Genomic DNA, 22,014 nt, shown 5'->3' on the forward strand with positions numbered 1-22,014 from the left:
CCCAGCTTAGAGAATCAGTGAGACCACTGTTTAAGTCCTGGTTCTCCACTGCTTAGCTGTGTTTCATCTAAGTTCCCTCATGTGTAAATATGGACATGATAGTTTCTACCTCCTGAGGTTCTTGAGAGGATTAAATGAGATACTATTTGTAAAGCACATAGCAGAGCAATTGATCTTTCAACAAATGGGTTCCTACTATTACATTTCTTAATAAGCCTTATATAAAAGAGACAAGAACACCTCTTCCCACTACGCCATTTCTCCATACCCTCCTGGTTTTAACCTCCTCCAATTACCAGAATAACAAGGGAGTAGCTGGCCTGCTATGGGATCTTTGCCTCTAATGCAGAGGTGTTCACCTTCTTGTGTCTTTTTTGGGAGCTCTTGGCCTTCAGGTTGATGGTGATGTAAGGGGCTATTAGTTGGAGCCTGCCTTTTCTAATAGGAGTCTTCCTATTAGAAGACAGACACATTCAAAAGTTATGTACATTCTACAGGTGTGCTAAAGGAAAGAGGAAAGTAAGTCTAAGACGAGAGGCATGCAGGTATAATCAGTAAATTTTTTGAAATAGGTAAGCATGAATAGTATGACAGAGGCTATAGCTACTTAATTAAAGAAGCTGTTTCACAGAGGCTGAAGCAGAAATATTGCTTGAGCCCAGAAGTTCAAGGCTGTAGTGTGCCATGATGATGCCTGTGAATGGCTACTGAACTCCAGCCTGGGCCACATAGAAAGATCCCATCTCTAAAAATAATTAAAAAATTAAAAAGAAGCTGTTTTAGTTCAGTTGCTTACTTCTAGAGAATCATGGGAAGCATTAGTACAAAATAAAATAGCTTTAATTACATGTAAAGTTTTCAAGATGGGCTAAACTTGGATTCTTTACCATCTTTCTCTCTTATGTCCAGTCTTCTGCCTGGGGGGTGGGTAGAGGTGGTATTTAAAGGAATACTTTGATGACAACATTAAAAGTTGACACTCAAAGAGGACAGTGATACTTTTACCTCTTTTTCTTACAATACATAAGCTGCAATTAATAACTGAATCTAGATGATTACTGGGTTGGTACTAAAGTATTTGAGTGAATTCAGTGAAGGCTATTAAAAAATAGAATGGTAAAGTTAGAGATTTTATCAATTAAAGGAATGATTAATATTTTAGATTGAATAGGAAAAAAAGGTTCTCATGAACAATACCAAAATCTAGTACCAGGCCTTTACTGGGGCTAAAAATACTTGTTTGAAACTGTGCCGTGTACATACTGACACTGAGTTGGCAGCATTGTGTAATGCAGTGTGTTCATGTCCTTGCTACACTGTGGCTTTGGCTATTTTAGGGTGATCTTTCTTTGTAGAACCTAAGAGAGCATAGGAATTCAAATTATTTGTTAACTTGTTGCTTTCCCAGGCCTTTCTAAAACAACAATGATGGTGATAAAGGATGCTTAAAGCCTTGTAAATTCCCATCCCAATCATGTGTTCTATCAAGATGTCACCTGTTAGACTCCATGTGTCAATTAGCCAAAAAATGTTAAGAAAATTCTTACATCCCAGTTCTGTTTCTGTCTAAAGGCAGATTTTGGATTTCAGGTATGTAGGCTCCTACTTTGTGCCTAGAATTGGGCTGAATGCTGCTCAGGTAATAATTCAGGTGTGGGGTGAAGCTGCAGTAGGCAATGATGATGGCAGAGAGAAGTAAGAACAATGAATTTGAGAAAGTGAGGTAAGAAGTGACAGAATTTGGAGCTGAAGGCTATCATCCTTAGCAAACTAACACAGGAACAGAAAACCAAATACTGCATGTTCTCATGTATAAATGGGAGCTAAATGATGAGAACTCATGAACACAAAGATGGGAACAACAGGCACTGGAACCTACTTGAAGGCGGAGGGTGGAAGGAGGGAGAAGATCAGAAAAAATAACTACTGGGCTGTGCACGGTGGCTCACGCCTGTAATCCCGGCACTTTGGGAGGCTGAGGCAGGCCAATCCCTTGAGGTCAGGAGTTTGAGACCAGTCTGGTCAACGTGGTGAAATCCCGTCTCTACTAAAAATACAAAAATTAGCCGGGTATGGTGACGCATGCCTGTAATCCCAGCTACTTGAGAGGCTGAGGCACAAGAATCACTTGAACCAGGGAGGCAGAAGTTGCAGTGAGCTGAGATCGCACCATTGCACCACTCCAGCCTGGGAAACAGAGAGAAACTGTCTCAAAAAAAAAAAAAAAAAAAAAAAAGAGAAAAAAAAGACTATTGGGTACTAGGCTTAGTGATGAAATAATCTGTACAACAACCCCGATGACATGAGCTTACCTATAAAACAAACCTGCAAATGTACCCCTGAACCTAAAATAAAAGTTAAAAAAAGTGACAGAATTTGATTAAAAAAAATTGGTGTAATTTATTAGAGCCCCATAATGATATTTTTTTCACAGCTGATGTGGGTGTTATTAATAACATATAGTTTAAAATGGAATTACCTGAAGTTGTTAGCTCTCAACAATGGGCTGATAAATGAGTTATTATAGAATTTAAAATATGAAGAATATTTTCCTAAAGAACTGACACTGACATGGAAGCCTACATAACAACACACAGATAAGTCCAGGCTGACATACTGTGTTTGCTGTTTCATACTACTAATGACGTGGTGGAGAAACTGGAGAAAGATGTTTCAACACCCAGAGTCAGAAGCATAGGATGTTGTATTTGAAGGTCCTTTGAAACCATCTTCTAGATCAGAGGTTGGCGAATCTTTTCTGTAAGAAAACAGATAATAAATATTTTAAGCTTTGCGGGCCATACAGTTTTTGTCTTGGTGACTCAACTCTACCCAGGTGTTGTAAAAGCAGTCATGGACAGTTTATAAATGAATGGGCATGGCTGTGTTCCAAAGCGACTTCATTTACAAAAATAGTGTGTGGATTTAGCCCATGGATTAGGCTGCAGTTTGCTGACACTGCTCTAGGTAAATTCCTCCATTTTACAGACGGGTAAACTGAGTCGAATCAGTGTGTATTTAAAATACTTAGCATGGTGCCTAGCACATAGTAAATATTCAACAAATGATAGTTATTTTTATTATTGGGAGGGTCTTTGCCTAAAAGTGATATAGGGAGTGGTGAGCTATAAAAGTATTGTCAACAATGACAACAATGATAGTATGCTTATTTGTCTATGACATACTTTTTTTTTTTTTAATTTGAAGGATCTTTTTCTCTGTGAGGAGGCATTTGAATTTGGTGTCTCTCCTCCTTTTTAAAAAATAAAAACTGTAATATGTTAAACATAACACCGTTCTTCAAAATTCAGCTACATCATCCTACTTGCTAACTGTTCCAATTCCACATTCTAATCCACAGGCCATATCCCTGGACTCTTAGGTAAGCATCTGAGATCTCTGTTATTTTAGAATATGGTCTCTTTTTCTCCCTTCCTCTTTTCTTATCTTCCTACCTTAAACCAGGATAAAACCTAGGCTCTGGGGTATAGTATATCGTTTTGAGAGATAATGAATGTCACCAAAGTGACTACAAAATTACAGGGCCATCTCTGACTCTCCCTTTGCAGTTAATGCAGTGAAATCGTACAGTTAATGTTTGTAAACAATGGAGATGAAAAGCAATATCTGAGTGCTAAATGTTATTACTAAGAAAAGGAGAAGCTGAATCATTCTTTTTATATGTGTCCTTAGCCCCTCCAGCCCAAACCTAATATGAGCATGGAATTTCATAACTTTAACGGTTCTTTTAATAATGTTCAATCAGATATGAAATTAAGAAAACGAGGCTTGCCTTCTGCCCCCACTCTGCCTAAGCTGACGTTTTAGGCAGAGTGTGAATAATATTTCCTAGTTCCCATGGAGCAGACTGAACAAATGATGTGAGAATCTCTTCAGTTCCAACCAAATGGCGGGAACCAGCTAAGAGTTGGGTACTGCTGAGGAAAATTGATGGGCAGTTGGTAAAATAGGTGTGAATGAGAGAAAGCTTTGTTGGGGAACCATGGTGGGTATGTGGGCACGTTCTACATTACTACAAGTATTGGGAATTTCCCAGGGGAACAGCAAGATCTTCTCTTATTTATGTTTAATTTTTAAAAATTCCCACTGGGCACAGTGGCTCACGCCTGTAATCCCAGCACTTTGGGAGGCTGAGGCAGGCAGATCACGAGGTCAGGAGATCGAGACCATCCTGGCTAACACGGTGAAACCCCGTCTCTACTAAAAATACAAAAAATTAGCCAGTTGTGGTGGCGGGCGCCTGTAGTCCCAGCTACTCGGGAGGCTGAGGCAGGAGAATGGCGTGAACCCGGGAGGCGGAGCTTGCCGTGAGCCGAGATGGCGCCACTGCTCTCCAGCCTGGGCGACAGAGCCAGACTCTGTCTCAAAAAAAAAAAAAAAAAAATTCCAATCCTGCTCCTTCTGCAAGATCTTTTTCTAACCTCTTTGGGTTTTAAGGGAGTCTGAGAATGTGAGTTTTGTCCAGGCCACAATGTTAGACCCTTTGAGTGGTTTATGACCATAGTAGTTCTAACACCTAAAACTTTTCAAGGGCAAAGGCAACAGGTGGACAGGTATGGTCTATTACCAGGGTATAGAAATGATAGTTATGTCAAGGTCAAGTTTTCACCTGGATACAACAGGCTGCTCATATCTTTTTTTTTTTTCCATCCATTTTTTGTTTTTTAGAGACAGGGTCTTTTTCTGTTGTCCAGGTGGGAGTGCAGTGGCCGATCATGGCTCACTGCAGGCTTTGAACTCCTGGGCTTAAGAGATCATCTCATCTCAGCCTCCTGAATAGCTGGGGCTACAGGCATCAGTCACTGCACCCAGCCTCATGTCTCATTTTTATACCCATAGAGAGAGATACTTTTTCACCTGGTCCTACAATCATTTTAATTATGTACAACACACCAATGTCTGCTGTGATCATAATTACAACTCTGACCTGTGTTCTTCCGTGATTTAAATATATTCTCCTAAGTCTGGCTCTGAAAGTTGATTTACTATGGTAAGTCATACCCGATGCCTTGTAGCCTCAGAGAATGTGGCTGAAGTCTGGAGTTGTTAGAAACCAGGCATGATTTGAAGATATGCAGTGGGGAAGGTAGAGATAACTGAGAAGAGAAACTGAAGTTTAGATTCTGGTCTTGGCACTTATGACCCAGGACTTGTGTTGTTTTGAAGGCCATCAGAAAATAGTTGCCACATATTGGTGCTACTGTATTGTAGATGCCATGTATGCATTGGACAGCTCCTTTCTGAGTGCCCACGCACAAAGCCCTGCTTTATGGGACAGCAGATAAGATGATCAGAGCACGGTTTAGAAACTCAAATACGTAAAATGGACTATTATCAAGGTGTTAATGAGGGGGTAAGTATCAATGTTTATACTACCATAAGATTCTTGTTTGCTTTACAAAAGAATCTTAGTTCTGTGATTCCCTATCTGGGTTTGCAGAACACTCTGGGCAGTGGGTTGTTGCAACAAGTTCACAAATTCATGAGTTCACCAAGAATAAGTAATAGGTCTTACACATAAGTGCATGACTATCTTTAAATACATATAGATGATAATATGATTAAGGTTAAAAAACACAAACTATTACTGATTTCAGTTGCTTTTTAGCTTTCCAGCAGCTGATCTTTAAAGTGTTTCTGTGTTGCCACCCTACAGGAATTCACATAATGCCTTTACAGTAAGATGTATCTTCATGATTTTTTTTTGTTTAAACATTTTAAAGTAATTTAAAAATAAGAACAAATTATCGTATATGTATTCACATATTTATCATTTCTAGTGCTTTTCAGTCCTTTGTGTAGATCATAATTTCCATCTGGTACCATTTTCTTTCTGATGGACTTCCTTTTACATGTCTTATAGTATGTGACTATGGGTGATGAATTCTTCCAGCTTTTTTACATCTGAAATAAGTCTTTATTTAACCTTTGTTTTTGAAAGATATTTCCAGTGGGTATAGAGTTCTAGGCTGACTTTTTTTCTTTCAGTACTTTAAAGATGTTGCTTCACTATTTTCTGGCTTTCCGTCTGCTGTCATTCTTAGCTGTGTTCCTTTGTACTTGATGTATCTTTTTCTTTTGGCTGTGTTAAAGCTCTTCTCTCTATTACTGGTTTTAGGCAATTTGATTATGATGTACCTTGGTATTCTTGTATGGGGTTCATTGAACTTGTTGGAACTGCGGGTTTATTTTTTTCACCAAATCTCATTAGGCTGCTTAAAATTATCTCACAGTTCACTGATGCTCTGTTCATTTGTTTTTCCAGTCTTATTTTTCAGCTTCATTTTGAATAGTTTCTGTTGCTGTGTCTTCAAGTTCATGAATCTTTTCTGCTGCAGCTCTAATCTACTGTCAAGAGGACGTGTAGTAATCTCTCTTCTAACTCTGCATCCTAGTCTTCCAGTTCCCCTATACAGAGGCAACTACCGTCACCAATTTATTGGGCTTTTTTTCCAGAGATGATGCATATTTTTAAAGAGATAAAGATACATACTCCTTTTCCTCCCATAACAGCATACTATATATACTGTTAAACACTTTACTTTTATCTTGGTATGGTGCTTGGATATGTTTCCTTATAGAGATGGTGCATTCTTTTTAATGAATGCATAATATTTCTTTTGTGGATGCACCATAGTTTAACTTTCACATTTTAGATTACTCTCTGTTATTTTCTAAGCGAGAGAATTATCTTAAAGTCCAGATATGATGTGAGAATGTAGGCATGTTAATAGCAGATGCCTCTGTTTCAGTAATGTTCAATTACTTTTTTCCTGTGAGTTCCAGGGAGGCTGCTGGAATGTCCCTGCTCTCCACAGATATATTTATGGTTTTTTTTTCTTAGTATCATAGAATGTGGCATATTATAGGCTGGGGCAAAAGGTGGGTAGGTATATGGTAGGGCACTCCAGGAAGCCAAGAAACCTGATCACTTGTTTCACGTAGCACTAAGAATCTTACTGCTCTCCCTAAGCAGGTGTGTAGAACCCTGCCAGTTCTAGCTCTACTCCCCACAGTATCCTCACAGTTCACTGGGAGATTGACATGTTTCAGCGAGTAAGTGACAAGATAATGCTCTTGAGAAAACGAAGGCAAACCCCAGAGAGAATCAGAGATGCTGAGGCCGGGCATAGTAGCTCATGCTTGGGAGGCTAAGGCAGGAGGATTGCTTGAGCCCAAGAGTTCAAGACCAGCTTAGGAAACATAGTGAAACCCCCATGTCTACAAAAAATTAAACAAAAATTAGCAGGGCATGGTGGTGCATGCCTGTAGTCCCAGCTACTTGGGAGGCTGAGGTGGGAGGATTGCTTGAGGCCAGGAGGCCGAGGCTGTAGTGAGCTGTGACTGCCACTACTCTCTAGCCTGGACGACAGAGCGAGACCCTGTCTCAAAAAAAAAAAAAACAAAAACATAGTTCATGGAGTGAGAGAGAGGAGTGAAAGTGTGTTTGAGTGCCACTGAACCTGACATTCCTGGAGTTGCTTCTTCATGTTGTTCTTTTTAAAATTTTTGAGCTATTCTTCTATTAACTCTTTTGCTTAAACTGGTTTGATTTAGTTTTTTCTCATTGTACTTTTTAGGATGATTTTGGTAACAGGGAACCCATGTGTTATCCCATGTGTTATGGTCTGAGTCGTGTCCCCCACCCCCCAATTCCTATGTTGAAGTCCTAACTCACACTACTTCAGAATGTGACTGTATTTAAAGATAGGACCTTTAAAGAGGTGATTAAGTTAAAATGAGACTCTTGGGGTGGGCCCTAATCCATGACGGCTAATGTCCTTGTAAGAAGAAAACATTTGAGCACACAGGAGAGACACAGGGATGTGTGCATGGAGGAAAGACTATGTGGGGACTCAGATGGCTGGAACTGGGGCTGCAGGGGCTGGTAGATCCACTTCCAGCTTCTTCACTCATGAGTCTAGAACCCTGTGATGCTGGAAGGCTGGGATTAGCTAGGACTGTCAGCCAGAACACCTACACTTAGGCTTCTCCAGCTTGCTGGTCTCAGCAAGAAGGTGGCTATCTGCAAGCCAAGGAGGGAAGTCTCAGGAGAAACGCCTTGATGTTGGATTTCTAACCTCCAGAACTATGGGAGCACACATTTCTGTTGTTTAAGATACCTAGTCTGTAATACTTTGTTATGACAGCCCTAGTTGACTAAGATGCTACTTCAAAAGAGCTTGAACACTAGAGGAACGAATTAGTTCATGTAACGAGAAGCCCAGAGATAAGGCAGCTCCAGGGTTTGTTAACTTAGCCACTCAGGGCTGCCTCAAGGAGGAAGTTTTTCCATCTTTTTACTTTGCCATTTGTACCAGTTACTTCTGCTGCCTAAACAAATCACCCCCAAACATAGTGGTATATAAATCCACTTGTTATGCTCATGGATTTTGTGGGTCAAGACTTCTGTCAGGGCACAGCAGAGATGGCTGGTTCCTGTTTCACGATTCTGGGCCCTCTGTGGGAGGTACCTTGAGAGGCTGGGTGTGATCTGAATGATTGAAGATGACTCAAATGGCTGGGAACTGGGACAGCTGGGGCTGGAAGAGCCACTTCCAGCTTCTTCACTCACGCATCTAGAAACCTGTGATGCTGGAAGGCTGGGCTAAGCTGGGACTGTCAGCCAGAATGCCTACACTAGATTTCTCCAGAGTGGTGGTCTCAGGGTTGTCAGACATCTTACATGACAGATGGCTTTCCTCAGAACAAGCATGCCGGCAGTGAGTGCTCCAAGAGAATCAGGCAAGCATGGCACAGCCTTTTATGCCCTAGACCACTTCCGTCACATTCTATTGGCAGAGGTAGTCAAAAGCTCTACCAGATTTGAGGGGAGGGGACCTAGATTTCATCGATTGTGGGAGGAGTGTCAAAGAATTTGCAGCCATTAAAAAAAATTGCCACTCCATGCTCATCTTGGGAGCTAGTTTTTTTCACGATTGTTAAGAGTGCTGCAGCATCTTGGGTAATATGGTAAAACCCCATCTCCACAAAAAATACAAAAAAATTAGCTGGGCATGGTGGCATGCACCTGTATTCCCAGCTACTTGGGAGGTTGAGGTGGGAGGATCGCTTGAGCGGCTTCAGTAAGCACCACCGCACTCCAGCCTGGGTGACAAAGCAAGATCCTGTCTAAAAAAAAAGAGGGCTACAGCAACTCTATGCTCTATGTGTCACAATCTCACACATTAACATCCAAGGGTAGAAAAGGAAAACGTTTCCCTGAAGTCCCACCAGCAGGCTTCTCCTCACATCTCCTTGGTGAGAATCGGGCTGTATGTCCTTTCCCAAACTGGCAAAAATAATGTCATTTGCCCTGCTCAGCTTAGCCTAATCAAGATCCATTCCCCTTGGGCTGAAGATAGGATGGCTTTCTTTAAGCATAAGGTCCTATGGAATGGGCAAATACTCTTCCGAAATTAGGGTCTGCCACCGTGGAGGAAACTCAAGGGAATGGATTTGGGGAGGTGACTTACAGTGTCTGCATAAACTTTCTATAAGGAGAGTCTGGCCTAATTAGGAGGGGTTTAAGAAAGAAGTTAAAGATGGCTTTCATTATGTCCATAGACTAGGGCCCTCGATAAGACCACAGTTTGAATTCTTTTTCATGCTTGTACTTTCTCACTCTTATATTTGTTCCTTTTCTCCCCTTGCCTCTTCATAGAGATCTATTGCAATTTTTAGTACCAAGAGCAAATGCTCCTGTTCCTGGGAAATCAAGGGATGCACAAGTAGCGTGTTCTTAAAGAAAATGTGACAGTTACAATAGGGATTCGGCCCCCAGATGGGGTCATCACAACCCAATGTGACAGCTACAATGCATTCCTGATTCCTCATAATAAGCATAACAGCCTCTGAGAAGATCTCAGCACAAACTAGGTTATGAATGATTGATTAATAAGTGGATGAGTGCTGTACAGATCGCCATATGCCAGTTCTGCTGAGAGCCATAATCTCCCATCTAACATTGTCTTATCACTGAGCTCACACAAGGAGGCCTGTTCTTTGTGGAACAAAGTCAGGGATGTTTTCCATGACTCATATTGGAAGAGTCCCGCAGAAAAAATGGGATGTTCCATAGTGGGCGGATGAAATCAAAGTTGTTAGAAAGTCTGTTTATAAGTCTTCCTGTGTGTGTGTGTCTTTCTGAGTGTGTCTCTGTATCTTCCTCTGTTGTATTTCTGTATGTGTTTCTACACGTGTCTGTGTTTGTATATCTCTATGTGATTGCTGTGTGTGTATACGTCTGTGTGTGTGTCTCTGTGTATGTGTCTGTGTGTGCATCTCTTTGTGCCTGTGTGTCTTTTTTTTTTTTTTTTTGAGATGGAGTCTAGCTCTGTCGCCCAGGATGGAGTGCAATGGCGTGATCTTGGCTCACTGCAACATCCACCTCCTGGGTTCAAGCAATTCTCCCGCCTCAGCATGCCGAGTAGTTGGGATTACAGGTGCCCGCCATCATGCCTGGCTAATTTTTGTATTTTTTAGTAGAGAAGGAGTTTCACCATGTTGATCAGGCTGGTCTCAAACTCCTGACCTCAGGTGATCCACCCACCTCGGCCTTCCAAAGTGCCGGGATTATAGGCATGAGCCACCGCGGCCGGCCGTCTGTGTGTCTTATAAAATTTATTTTTATTTTTAGTTTTTGTGAATTATCTAATTTTTTACTTATTCTCTAGAGCCCAGTTGAGCTCTTTTGCAGGTATATAGTAGGTGTGTATATACTTGTGGGGTACATGAGATGTTTTGATACAGGCATGCAATATGAAATAACCTGTGTGTGTCTTTCTGAATGTATCCCTCTATATCTCTGTTTCCTGTCTCTGGGCACGTGTAAGCCTGTCTCTCTGTGTGTTTTGGCATGTGAGTATATTCCTTTCTATGCAAGTATCTTTCTGTGTGCAGGTTTCTCTATATGCACATGTGTATCCCTGTTTGCATATGTGTGCAGGCACATGTGTGTGTGTTGTGTGTGTGTTTGTGTGTGTGTAGAGTTCAAGCTCAAGTGGAAAAGAGTAACCTGAGAGGAGGAAGCAGCTCCCCTCAACCCCCCAGGAGATCTAGATAAATTTAAGGCAGGGTAACATCATGTGAAGAGTGCGGAATGGCCGCTAGGCTCCCTGGATGTTCAACCCCATTTTCCCTTTAACTCACTGCATGATTTTCTGTGATTGATTTAAATTCTCTGGGCCTTAGTTCTCTTGGAGATAATACTACTTGTTTAACCTAGCTCACAGGGATTTTCTGAGAATGAAATAGTAATGTAATTTCGAATGCTTTCGAAAAAGTTAAAAGCGGTATAAAAAGGAAGGCATTAAATGGATTAACATTGGACTTGATTCAGGGAAAACCTTTATGTTCAAGATATGCATGGAAAGGGGACTTTGATTCAAATCAGAGTCTTTGGTTGATAGATCATGAAGGTTGAGTCAAATGTGCTCTGGGGGAGGAAGGGAGAAAATCAGCTTCATGCTGAAGAAGGGCATCCTGCTCCAAATCTGCAAAGACAAAGAAGGTCCATTTTGGATGCAAGTTCTGATCCATTAATGGCGGCTACTTAGAATATGATGTGAATAAGGTTTTGAGGGCTGCATCCTGGCCAGGGTGATAATAATGTCACTTGGGGTACCTGCCATAGACGTCAGGGACTTAGAACATGCAGGCTATGTGCTTACTGTCCCTCCCAGAGCAGGGTGCTGGGCTAGACAATATCAGACTTGGAGTCTGAAGACGGGGGCTGATGTCTTAGAAGTTGCCAAAAGTAAAAATCTTTGTAAGTTTTGAAGTCATTTAACTTCTCTTCTCTCATACTACCTTGGTGATCCTCCCTTAGAGGGTTGGACAACAATCCAATTTAATTGTGGGATTCGTCCATAGATTTGTACAAAGTGGTATAAAGACAGGGTCTTATTTGAATTGGGAAAAAGAGATGATTTAGATTGTCATCATGGATGTAAAGAATCTTCCATGCTCTGCCATCTTAATGTAACCTCTCTCGGGTTGGTATTGTCACAAGTTTTAAAAGAATTCTCTAATTTTTTACTTATTCCTTGGAGTCCAACTGAGCTCTTAAGAAAATTAGAGACCAATGAAATCACATAAACACCATAACACTTTTTTTGTACTTTGCCTGTTCAATATTTCTTTTCTTTTCTTTTCTTTTTTTTTTTTTTTTTTGAGACAGAGTCTCTTTCTGTTGCCCAGGCTGGAGTGCAGTGGCATGATCTCCACTCGTTGCAACCTCTGCCTCTCAGGTTCAAGTGATTCACCTGCCTCAGCCTCCAGAGTAGCTGAGATTACAGGTGTGCACCACCATGCCTGGCTAATTTTTGTAATTTTTAGTAGAGACAGGGTTTCACCATGTTGGCCAGGCTGGTCTCGATCTCCTGACCTCCACCTCAGCCTCCCGAAGTGCTGGGATTACTCAATATTTTCTTACCTTCCAGCCCTTACTTGAAGATTCAGAGGTCTTCCCACAATAGCTTCATGACTCAGCACATGTGCAGCAACTTAATTTTCTTTTCTAATGCTCCTTCAACTAGCCCTTTTGACTTGAGTCCACAAACTCCTTTTCCCTTTATCAGAATAAATAATTGGTGTCATTTTGTGTAGGCGAGCATGCATGAGTGTGTGTGTTGGTATCAGATATCGTTCACCTGATTATTGATTCTTTGCAAAAGTCAATAGCAAGAGAAATGTTGTTTAAATAGGTTTCATGTATCTTTTTTTCTAATTCGGGGGATTAGAGGTAGCAATGTGGGCTGGATGACAGTATGAGGAGGAAGCCGAACATTGCTTTTTCATAGAGCGATTGGTTTTATGAAATACCTCATGTCAGGCACTGCTCTAGGCACTGCAGATAGAATGAGAAAAAGGAAGACACAATCCCTTTCCTCACTCACTTTACTGAAGATAAGTTGAACACACAACTGCAAATGGGTGAGGCATTTGTTTCTGAGCACACATAGCAAGGGCATCGAATATTGCTAGGGCTGGGGGCAGAGGGGATGGGCAGGGAAGGCTTCTAGAAATGAGCCATGCTTAAGCTAAGGCCTAAGGAATGAGGAAGGTGGTATAGCCAGGGAAAGGAGGGGCAGGGTAGAGAGGCTGAAATAGCACATGCGAAGCTTTGAAATAAGGAGACAGTGGCACATACAAGGAAGCTGTATGTGGGAGGTGTTCATTAGAGAGATTAGAGAGATGTTCACAGTGGCTGGAGTGCGAGGGCTCAGGGGTGGAGACTGGGCTGTAGAGATAGCCAGTTTATAGTGATTTTGAAGGATTCATGAAGGACTTTAGTGCCATATTTCTGCAACTTAAAAGATCTTATGAATTACCCTTAGATCTTGTTAAAATGCAGATTTGGATGTAGGTCTGGGTGGGACCTGAGATCCTGCACGTGTAATGAGCTTCCAGGTGAGGATGTGGCTGCAGGTCGAGGGCTTTTGACTCTACCCTGAGGGCAATGGCAGAGCCATTGAAGCGTTTTAGGTAGGAGAATGCCATGACCTAATTGTGTGGTAGGAAGATACCATTACCCACAATGTGATAAATGAATTTTAGGTGGGTAGACCTGGAAAATGAAAATCAGTGAGGAGGTGGTAGTAGCAGACAGTCATAAGAAACTTGCCAACTAAGGTAGTGGCAGTGGGCATGCGGCCTCACTCCTTAGCCCTGTCCTGTTCAACTTCCTGCAATATTCCGTCCATATCTGCCTCTTTCCCTAGGCAGTGGGCTTCTTGATGATGGTGCTCAGGAAGTGTAGAGGGAGGCAGTGTAGCATCATGCTTAACAACACAAGCCTTGGAGTCATTTGAGCCTGAATTCAAGTCCCACCTCCTTTATGTCCTAATTGCTTAATCTCTCAGGGCTTCCACTGTCACGTCGGCTATAGATGAGAATGACACTTGCCACAGCGTGGAAAGGATTAAATGAAATGATGTAGATAAAGTGCTTAGCCTATGCCTGACATTCATTGATTAAAAACATATGTACAGCCGGGTGTGGTGGCTCACGCCTGTAATCCCAGCACTTTGGGAGGCTGAGGCGGGTGGATCACCTGAGGTCAGGAATTCAAGACCAGCCTGGCCAACATGGTGAAACCCCTTCTGAACTAAAAATACAAAAATTAGCCAGGCGTGGTGGCAGGCACCTGTAATCCCAGCTACTTGGGAGGCTTTAGGCAAGAGAATCACTTCAACCTGGGAGGCAGAGGTTGCAGTGAGCCAAGATTCAGCCACTGCACTCCAGCTTGGGTGACTAAACAAAACAACAAAACAAAACAAAACATATGTACAGAACACTTGCTCCAATGTGTTAGGCTTTGGGGATTTGGCAATGAACAAAGTAGATTTGGTCCCTGCTCCCTTGGTACACTTGATAAACAGTAGTGGCAATAGTTGCTTATTATTCTTAGTTATATCTCTCTGCTGTTGGCCCATTCATTTTGCACATGGAGACAACATGAAGCTCCAGCGGCTCCTTGGTCTGGACAGTAACACCCCAACACTATCCTGAACATGTTATGGAGGTGGACACTGTATTCTATACATTCAATTTAATTGATTTCTCAAGCCCTGGCAGTATTTTCAGCTTAATTACCCATAAAACTGAAGCAAAGATACTTGAGGTCTAACACCATTTTCTGGCTCAGTAATCTATATGTGGCTAACCCTGCAACATTACATTTAATGTTTTTCAAAGGATTGGGAGGGTGGGTATGTATCCCATCATTATCTAGTGCCTAGAGATGGCTAAAAATTTCCATGTAAAATAACGTATTTGGTTTTGAGCCTGTAAGTTTTCAAAGGAGAAATTGAGCTACTGAACACCTGAGGGGTGATATGGTTGGGTTATCACTTCTCCAAATCTCATGTCGAATTGTAATCCTCAATGTTGGACGAGGGGCCTGGTGGGGAGGTGATTGGATCATGGGGGTGGATTGCCCCCTTGCTGTTCTCCTGATAGTGGGTTCTCACGAGATCTGGTTGTTTAAAAATGTGTAGCACTTCCCCCTTCACTCTCTTCCTGCTCCAGCCATGTAAGATATGTCTGCTTCCCCTTCTGCCATGACTGAAAGTTTCGTGAGGCCTCCCCAGCCATACTTCCTGTATAGCCTGCAGAACTGTGAGCCAATTAAACCTGTTTTCTTTATAAATTACCCAGTTTCAGGTATTTCTTTGTAGCAGTGCAAGAATGGACTAATACAAGAGGAAAAACAGAAGATAAGAGGAGTGTGCGAAGATAGCAGTGGAAAGAAAAAATGATTGGTGGTCTTTGGCAAGGAGGATGGCACCTGGACTATGGGAGCTTTGGTGGGCTCTATAACCTGCCATAAGATGCCCAGCTGTAATAAATTAGATAGGTTCCCTGGTTTGTAAAGACTCTGGCTACTTAAGCCAATGGGAATTTAATGGAAGGTTAGGGGAGCTGGATCCCACAGAGGGAACCTATGAGAGGCTCTCTGAGTATGAGGCACTTTAGAGGACCATGTTTGAGAAGAGGCAAGAACCTAACAGGACTTGGGAGGATTGAGCAGCAGGGACCCCCGCAATGGCCTCATGGAAGTAAGAGTCTGGCTTGTCTCCTGGTTGGTCTACCATCAACTCTTCTTCTCTCCCTGCATTTGTTCTAGACTCAAAGTCCCAAAAGACAACTAGCTAAGCCTAGGCTGCAGGTCTGTGCCCTGGTTGTTTTGTAACTGGAGGGGAATCCTCTGGTGACTTCAGCTTTTGTGCTGGGGGGTGGGTACCTGGAATTATTTTCCCATGATTATACATATTGGTGTGGTAAATTCCCAAAAGGAAATACATTAGAGTGTTATTAGGATGGGGGAAATGGATATAGGCATGTGTAGCACGTAAAATGACAAGGTTGATGACTTATTAGCTAAGAATCAACTTGTTTTATTGTTCCTTTGAGGTTTGTTTAAATGTTGCTTTCCTTTCTGGGTTTCTCCAGGTAGCTCCTCATCTTCAGTGTTCTCATTGCACTTTGTATTCTCTTAGCTTTTAATTCTCAGGGACAAGGACTGACCTGATTCAACTCTGTATTCTTAGGGCCTAGCAAAGTGCTTAACACATAGAAGACATTTGCTGACTTACAGTTGAATAGAAAAAGTATGTGTGGATATCGTACCAGAAACACAATTGTAAGCAGCTGGGAATTTCAATGGGTAACTTTTCTGTGTAGAAGACATTAAAAAATTATTTTGTAGCCCGTGTGTGTGTAAAACCCACTCCCCAAAGGCAAAACAGTGTAGCGTCAGAGACAATAAAGCATCCTGTCAATTTCAACTTTTATTCACTTGATTTTTGAAGAATATTTTCTTTTGCAAAAGCCTCCTTCGCTTAAGAAGTTTTCTTGTCTTGTTAGGTACCAGCCAAACCAGCCAAACATTTTCTCTTTAATGTGGAGACCTAGGATCCTTTTCCCTAAGATATTTTGATTGCTGCAAACCCTTGGGCTCTGCTGGAATCCAGCTCCCTGTTTCTAAGATGAAACCCGGACCATTTAGGGCATGTAGGGGCCAAGGGCCCTTGAAGGTTTGCTGAAAATCACTGACATGAGGCAGATTAATTAGAAAAAAGGCATACAAATTTATTTAACGTGTATGCAAGAGAGCCTTTAGAATGAAGACCCAAAGATACAGGGGAAACTGTCCATTTTTATGCTTAGGTTCAACAAAGTGTGGACAGCCGTGTGGAAATAGGATTGGACAAAACAGGCATGACCGAGTAGTGAAACTCAGCGAGGCCTGTCTGTCTAGGTTCTTCTTGGCCTGTCTGAGTGGCTTTCCTTCCTTCTAGGTATGGGGCAGGACCCTCTCTGGAAGGGGGGGTCTTATGACTCACAGACAAACAAAATAGGTCAGATCATTTCTTTATGGCCAGTTTTCACACAGAAAAGTGGGGGAAAGTTAGAATAATATTTTTAGGTTTTATGGCTGGCATTAAGGAAAGGGCGTTCTGGTTCCTATGACCTACATTGGGGAAGAGAGATTCTAGTTTCTCTGGCTAGCCTTGTAGGTGAATGGGACTGAGAGACAGGAGGGCAGGAGCAGGTCAGGGAGAAACATTTGCTTCTGAGGGCTTCACTTTAGGGTATTGTTTTCTGGGCCCCAACAGGCATCTATAGGGCTGGTAAATTTACCTGGAGTAGCCAAGTACAAATGAATTACTTCAGAGCTGGCATTTATTGCTAAATAGATAGTCTTATCTAAGGGTACCAAAATTCTAGAATCTGAATTTTATCCTAAAATTAGGTCCCCCTGGCAACCCTTCAGTGAAGTGATTGGCAAGGGATTGTGGAGAACTGAGGCATTTGCCTACTAGACTTCCACCTCCCTGGCCTAGTTAGAGCAAGCAGCAGCAGAAACTGACTGATATAAGCAGAGAAGAAATGTATGGAAAGGGCATTCGGCACCCCCCACAGTGACCTGAAAGGCTGGAGAATTGGGCAAGATCAAAAGGAGAGTGGGCAGCCAGGACCAATGCTAGAATTGTGAATAGTCCCTGGCCACGGAACCAGACTGACAGGGTCCCTGCAGTGCCTGCCACTGAGCCTGATTACCACAGCCTGCAGAGGTGCTGCTAGCTACATACAGTGAACACTGCTGACCCTACTTCTCCTGGGAATGGGATTTTGTTTTGCTATCACCTGCCCCCAGGATGGATTCTTTGCAGTCTCCTATTCTCTGCATCTCTTGCTGCTGTTTCAAAGTCCTGGGTGCCCTGCTTTCAAGAGGGGTTGGGAAGGTAAGCACTACATTAAAAAAAGTATCAGTTATTTAATTAGATTCTCCTTAAGAAATTTAGAACATCAATGTGTGAGGATAAATTCCACTCGTCAGGGCAAACAGAGATCACAGTTAGCCTTGGAGCTGAGGAATAGCTTTGATTTTGGTAAAATTTGCCAGTCCACAGCTTTCTGATCAACCAGGCGCTACTCTATCACTTCATATTTCTCTTTTTCTGCACCAGAGATCTCACTTTCATGGTGTCTGGGTTTCTGCAGTTTCTTCTTGAAGTAAGCATCAGTAAGATGTTTTGAGATTTTCACATTGCTGACTGATAGCAATTTTTGTAGAGGTGGCAGTGACAAATTACTGGTGTGTTCTTTGCAGAGAAACTCAATTGAGGACCAGAGGTCCGGTCACAAGTAAAAGCCATTGCCCAGCTAGCTGCTCCAGGAAAACCATCTTGCCTCTGTGGCGCCCAGTGAGGATGAGCAGAATGGTCCTGGGAGAGATGCTGGCTTGCAGTTTTCTGGCATGCTGACTGCAGGTTTTTTTTTTTTTTTTTTTTTTTTTAGGCAGCATCTCGCTCTGTCGCCCAGGCTGGAGTGCAGTGGCACGATCTCGGCTCACTGCTACCTCTTGCCTCCTGGGTTCAAGCGATTCTCCTGCCTCAGCCTCCCAAGTAGCTGGGACTACAGGTGCGTACCACCATGCCTGGCTAATTTTTGTATTTTTAGTAGAGAAGGGGTTTCACCATGTTGGCCAGGCTGGTCTCATACTCCTGACTTCAGGTGATCCACCCACCTCAGCCTCCCAAAGTGCTGGGATTACAGGTGTGAGCCACTGCGCCCAGCCGCTCAACAACTTTTTAGACACATCTCCAGTAGATGATAGCTAGGCATCTTGTGAAGTTTAACCACTGGGGCACCACCATTCTTGTCACCACCAACTGGTTTTGTAACAGTTGCAAGAAACTTCTCCTTTTCAATCTTGGATTTAGCCGCTGAATACTTCCTTTTGTACGTGCCTTTCTGGAACACATAGCAGGTCGGGAATATCTGCCAATTCCTCTGATGAGGACAGGATTTCAGCTGCAGTGGGGCTTCCCTTTCTTGGGCTTTTTAGCTTTGAGGTTACCCTTTGTCATGTTGCCACTAGCATCAGCCTTCTTGGATTCAGGTTTCTTCTCCCTAGTATCTGGCTTCTCAACTTTCTCACTCGCCATCTTACAAGATGAGAAAGCACCAAACTGGGTGCAGTGGCTCATGCCTGTAATCCCAGCACTTTGGGAGGCTGAGGCAGGCAAATCGCTTTAACTCAGGAGTTCGAGACCAACCTGGCCAACATGACAACATTCCATCTCTACAAAAAAATATAAAAATTAGCTGGGTGTGATGGCGTGTGCCTATAGTCCCAGCTACTTGGGAGTTGAGGTGGGAGGATCACTGGAGCCCAGAAATTAAGGCTGCAGTGAGCTATGATCATGCCACTGCACTCCAGCATGGGTGACAATGAGACCCTGTCTCAAAAGAAAGGAGAGAAGAAGACAGCACCACATTTTCAGGCTCCTTAACAAGATGCTTAAGGTTAGGGACCAGCAGAATTCCCCAAAGGTGATAAAGAATTTCATCTGCTGGGTAGCTAAAAGAAAAATGCCCATGACATCAATTTTAAGCCATTGTTGGTAATAGTAAGAGAACCATCTTTTTGATGTTTTAGATTCTGACATTAAAATGCTTTGTTGGTCCAACACAACAACATGGATGGTTGAAGGATCACAAAAGAATCTACTATGTCTATTATTTCCTTGAGTGTCTGAATGAAATGTCGTTGGCTCTGCGGCAAGTTTACATTGAACTTAGTGCAAAGACTCTGGATCCTGGCTTTTAATTGGGGCTCTCCCACTTACTAGCTGTGTGACCTGGGAGCAATCATTTAATCTTTCTCAGCCTCAGTTTCCTCATTTATAAAGTGGAAATGACTTTAGCACTTATCTCTTACTTAGAGTTCTTGTGTGATGATATCCATAAAGCTTCTAGGACAGTGCTCAGCATATAATAGTGCTTAATAAATGGCTAATTTAGAAAGACTTGAGATTGAGGACTGGCCAACAGGGTCAAAATGCAAGGCCTGCCGATGTCCAGGATGTACCAGGTGTCTACCTTCAAGGATCATTTGGAGGAAGGAGGTCATGATGAAAGATGAAGTGAGTGACCTCCAAGTTGGATGACCTCCATCAAACAAGATGGGCAAATTCCCAAATGCTACTGGTCACAGGTGCCTGAGCAGAACAATCTGCTTTCAAAGTACAATTAAATAGGAAAATGCTCAGTGATCTCAAGGGCTAGACCCACCCCGGTGCCCCATCTGCTCAGTTTAGGCAGAGCCATTAGACAGTGCTGGGGAAAATGTTTATCTCTAGTTTACAGAAGGTTCTTTTGGAATGTCTTTGCCGAACTCAAAAGGGGGGCGTTCTCAGACACAGATGATCTCAACAACCTTTGTTTAGGTTGGAATCCTGGGAAAGTCATCAATCTTTGGGCAACTCACATTTCTATTTTTGTTCCAGTTATCCAGCAGATAATAAATAGGTTTTTAGTTCTGCTAAGTGCTAATTTGAGAGGCATCTCTTTTTATTTATTGGGAGAAAATATGAAAGATGCAGCCTAAGAAATAATCTGTTGGTGTTGCCGACTCACCTTTTCAGGTAAGGCATCAATTTTATTATTATTTAGCATTTTTGCTAAATTAAGAATGAGAATGAATCAGCAAAAAAAGAAGGATTCTAAGAGATGTGCATACATTTGTTTTCCCATAACTGAGGATCATTTGAGTTTATGTAAGACGCTATTTCAGAGTTAGCACATCACCTCTAAAGCTGCTGCGTTTAAAGCTGGGTTGGTTGTTAAAAGCACCATTTAAATGTTTTCATGGAAGAATTAGGGATGGAATATGTACACACTGGCCACCCAGGGAGAAGTTGAAATAGTCATTTACCTCTTTAATGGAGGCAGAGAATGTAATTAACAATCATTTGCACATAACAGTTAAATCTTTCATGGTGGTGACAATGATTCATCCTTACTTCCTACAGCATCTACAGCAAAATTAAACCCAGGTCTTAAGACGTTCTGGAAACTATAGAATGTAAAAACTCAACATTCATCCTGTCTCTGTCCTACTAACTCACCTTCCTTGTATTCCTCTCATACTCATCCTCCTTCTGCAAGTAGTAGTTTTAACTTCTGTATTGCTTGGCACCACAGGCCTCCTAATTTACAGAGAGAAGTTGGCTAGTGCAGGGAAGGCAAATAGGTTTCAAGTCTCAGATTTCAACCTGAAATTGATTGGTAGTGGCTACCTGGAACACTGTGTTGAAAGGGCTTGTAAAAAGTTGCCTCTAGGCACAGTGCGAAGGAGGGCAGTGATTGATTAGTAATGCCTGCCATGGGTTGGAGATAAAGAGTACTGGCCTGAATATCATTTATTTTGCCGTCCTCAACCAGTGCAAAGAACGCAAGATTAGGAATTGGGTCTGGTCTTGGTTTAGCCATAGCATTGAGAGGTGATGGCCTGCTGGCACCCCTTGCAGCCCTCACTCGCTCTCGGCACCTCCTCGGCCTCCGCGCCCACCCACTCTGGAGGTGCTTGAGGAGCCCTTCAGCCCGCCACTGTGGGAGCCCCTCTCTGGGCTGGCTGAGGCTGGAGCCGGCTCCCTCTGCTTGCGGGGAGGTGTGGAGGGAGAGATGCGGGCGGAACCAGGGCTGCCCGCATGGCTCGCATGTCTGGCTGAGCGTGGGCTGGGCGGGCCCTGCACTCCGATCGGTGGCCGCCGCGCCCCCGGCTCTGGGCAGTGAGGGGCTTAGCACCTGGGCCAGCAGCTGTGGAGAGTGTGCTCTAATTCTCTAATTCTCCCCGGGCCTCAGCTGCCTCCCTGTGGGCAGGGCTTGGGACCTGCAGCCCACCATGCCCAAGCCTCCCCTCCTCCACTCTGGGCTCCTGTGCAGCTGGAGCCTCCCCGACCAGTGCTGCTCCCTGCTCCCCAGCGTCGGGTCCTGCCCAAGAGCTGAGGAGTGCGGGCACACGGTGCAGGACTGGTGGGCAGCTCTGCCTGCGGCCTTGGCGCAGGATCCAGTAGGTGAAGCCAGCTGGGCTCCTGAGTCTAGTGGGGATTTGGAGAACCTTTATGTCTAGCAAAGGGATTGTAGATACACCAATCAGCACTCTGTGTCTAATTCAAGGTTTGTAAATGCATCAGT

At 43.0% G+C, this 22,014-nt stretch overlaps 1 protein-coding gene and 1 pseudogene across 3 annotated transcripts in view; one reads left to right on the forward strand and one right to left on the reverse strand.

Annotated features, from left to right (window-relative positions):
• The window catches only part of KIF4B (kinesin family member 4B), a 180,580-nt gene that overhangs the window by 119,480 nt on the left and 39,086 nt on the right, over window positions 1-22,014 (forward strand). The gene's annotated exons all lie outside the window — the stretch shown is intronic.
• On the reverse strand, window positions 17,831-18,980 carry LOC100614931 (large ribosomal subunit protein eL6-like; annotated as a pseudogene).

This window comes from Pan troglodytes, chromosome 4, assembly GCF_028858775.2.
Source record: "Pan troglodytes isolate AG18354 chromosome 4, NHGRI_mPanTro3-v2.0_pri, whole genome shotgun sequence".
In the NCBI taxonomy this organism is placed as follows: Eukaryota; Metazoa; Chordata; class Mammalia; order Primates; family Hominidae; genus Pan; species Pan troglodytes.